Source organism: Dasypus novemcinctus, chromosome 30 (genome assembly GCF_030445035.2).
Source record: "Dasypus novemcinctus isolate mDasNov1 chromosome 30, mDasNov1.1.hap2, whole genome shotgun sequence".
Classification (NCBI taxonomy): Eukaryota; Metazoa; Chordata; class Mammalia; order Cingulata; family Dasypodidae; genus Dasypus; species Dasypus novemcinctus.
Genome location: NC_080702.1, coordinates 42,781,195 through 42,784,325, shown reverse-complemented (window position 1 = coordinate 42,784,325; position 3,131 = coordinate 42,781,195).

Below are 3,131 nucleotides of genomic sequence, written 5' to 3'. Positions count from 1 at the left end.
CTCTCCTATATTGCACCTTCCTTTCTTTAATCCACAAAGTGTCTAACTCTTAATTTCTAATACCTTTGTTTTGTTTTCTGTCTGTTATGCCCTCTTGAAACTATTGCCTTTCTTTTCTCTTTCCCTCTCTCACAAAAACAATAGCTTTTTAATTCATACCATATTCCTCCCATATTCAGTCGACTACCTCATTACAGGTACTCTACCTACTGCTATAACTCTACACAACTTACATGAATCTAAACATCCATCCTCCCAGACCTCATATTGTTGCTCTGTTAACATATATCACCAATACTTCTTTACACTTTTTCCTTGCTTACACAATTGCCTTTCCCTAGCCCTAATATTTTCCTTTAAAGTGAATTAAACCAGCAATAAAAAATTAAAATAAGAAGAACAAAGTGACAAAGAGAAGATATAACACTTATGCAAAAACAACAGCTAATTAATCTCCAAGACTAGACAAAGAAGCTAAGGAACTGATTAAACCCGTCAAGAAAAATGATGACCAGACAGCAACAAAAATCTACAAACCAAACCAGTAATCAGGAAAACATGGCTGAATCTAATCAACAAACTAAAAATCAGGAAGGGGAGCAGAACTTTGCACAAGTAATGAAGGATCTCAGAACATTTATCACCAACAAATTTAATGAAGTAAAGGAAGAGGTTAACAACATGAAGACAACACTTGGAGGGGAAATTGCATACATATGCAAAAAGATAACAGATATGATAGGAATGAACACCACAGTTCAAGAAATCAAAAATACACTTGTAGCAAATATCAGCAGACTAGAAGAGGCAGAGCAGAGAATTAGTGATGTGGAAGACAGTACATCGGAAATCAAACAGATAGTAGAATTGGTTAATAAAAAGAAAAAATCCAGCTAGTACTTAGGGACCTGAATGCTAATGCAAAATGCTCAAACATACATATTATAGGCATTCCAGAAGGAGAAGAGAAGGGAAAGGGGTCAGATGGAGTGTTGCAGGAAATAATGGCCAAAAACTTCCCAAATCTACTGAAAGCCAGTACATATACAAGAAGTACAGTGCACCCCAATCATCATAAACCCCAACAGGCCCACCCCAAGACATATACTTGTCAAATTATCCAATGCTCAAAACAAAGAGAAAATTCCAAAAGCAGCAAGAGAAAAGAAAACCATCACATACAAGGGAAGCTCCATAAGATTAAGTGCTGATTTCTCATCTGAAACCATGGAGGCAATCCTCTTGACATAGAGGTGCAATGGACACTACCAATCCAATGTCCACAAAGAAGAGGTGGCATTGGATTGGGAAAAGTGGCCATGGTGGAAGATGGGTGTGGGGAAAGGCAGGAAGAGATGAGAGGTGGAGGCGTCTTTGGGTCATGGAGCTGCCCTGGATGGTGCCTCAGAGGTAATCACCGGACATTGTAAATCCTCACAGGGTCCACTGGATGGAATGGAGGCGAGTATGGACCATGATGTGGACCATTGTCTATGAGGTGCAGAGGTGCCCAAAGATGTACTTACCAAATCCGATGGATATGTCATGATGATGGGAACGAGTGTTGTTGGGGGGGGGAGAGGGAGGGGGGGTGGGGATGAATGGGACCTCACATATATATTTTTAATGTAATATTATTACAAAGTCAATAATAAAATAAAATAAAATAAAAAAAATAAAAATGGTAGGACCTCTAAAAAAAAAAAAAAAAAAAAAAACCATGGAGGCAAGAAAGCAGTGGTATGATATAGTCAAGGTACTAAAGGAAAAAAATTTCCAACCAAGAGTACTCTATCCAGCTAACCTAGCATTCAAAAATGATGGAGAGTTCAAAATATTCACAGATAAACAGAAACTGAAAGAGTATGCCAACAAGAAACCTCCCCTTCAAGAAATTCTAAAGGGAGTTCTGCAGGAAGAAAGGAAAAAACAGGACAGGCAGAGTTGGAGGAGAGTGTAAGAGCAAAAAAAAAAAAAGACAAAAAGGGGAAGGGAAAATAAAACAAACAAAATATGACAAACACAAGTCCAATCAAAATATGGCTAACACAAACAATTCCTTGAAAGTAATAACACTGAATGTCAATGGATTAAACTCACTTAACAAAAGATTCAGACTGGGACAATGGATAAGAAAATATGACCCATCTATATGCTGTCTACAGGAGACACATCTTAGACCCAGAGATTCATGGAGGTTGAAAGTGGATGGCTGGAAAACAATCATACAAGCAAACAATAACCAAAAAAAGGCTGTAGTAGCTATATTAATATCAGACAAAATAGACTTTAAATGAGAAACAATTGTGAGAGACAAAGAAGGATACTAAATTTTAATGAAAGGGACAATCTGTCCATAAGATCGAACAATCATAAATATTTATGCTCCTAACAAGGGCACCTCTAAATACGTGAGGCAAACGCTGGAAAAACTAAGCGAAAAAATAGATGCATCTACGATTATAGTGGGGGATTTTAATACACCACTATCAACTCTGGACAGAACATCTCAAAAGAGAATCACTAAAGAAACAAATCATTTGAACAGTATATTAGAGGAGCAGGATCTAATAGACATATACAGATCATTATACCCAAACACAGCAGGATATACATTTTTCTCAAGCTCACATGGATCATTCTCCAAGATAGACTACATGCTAGGCCACAAAGAAAGGCTTAATGAATTCAGGAAGATCGAAATCATACAAAATAATATCTCTGACCACAGTGGAGTGAAGCTGGAAATTTGCAAGGGTCAGAGGTCCAGATTTCACACCATGATTTGGAAATTAAACAGCACACTCTTAGAAAAACAGTGGGTCAAAGAGGAAATCTCAAAAGAAATCAATGACTACCTTGAAAGAAATGGTAATGATAACACAACATACCAAAATTTATGGCATGAAGCAAAAGCAGTACTGAGAGGGTAATTTATAGCCATAAATTCATATATCAAAAAAGAAGAAAGAGCAAAAATTGAAGAACTAACAGCACATTTGGAGGAATTAGGAAAAAAACATCAAAGTAATCCAACAGGAATAAGAAGGAAGGAAATAACAAAGATAAGAGAAGAACTAAATGAAATAGAAAATAAGAAAGCACTTGAAAAGAGAAACAAGTCCAAGAGT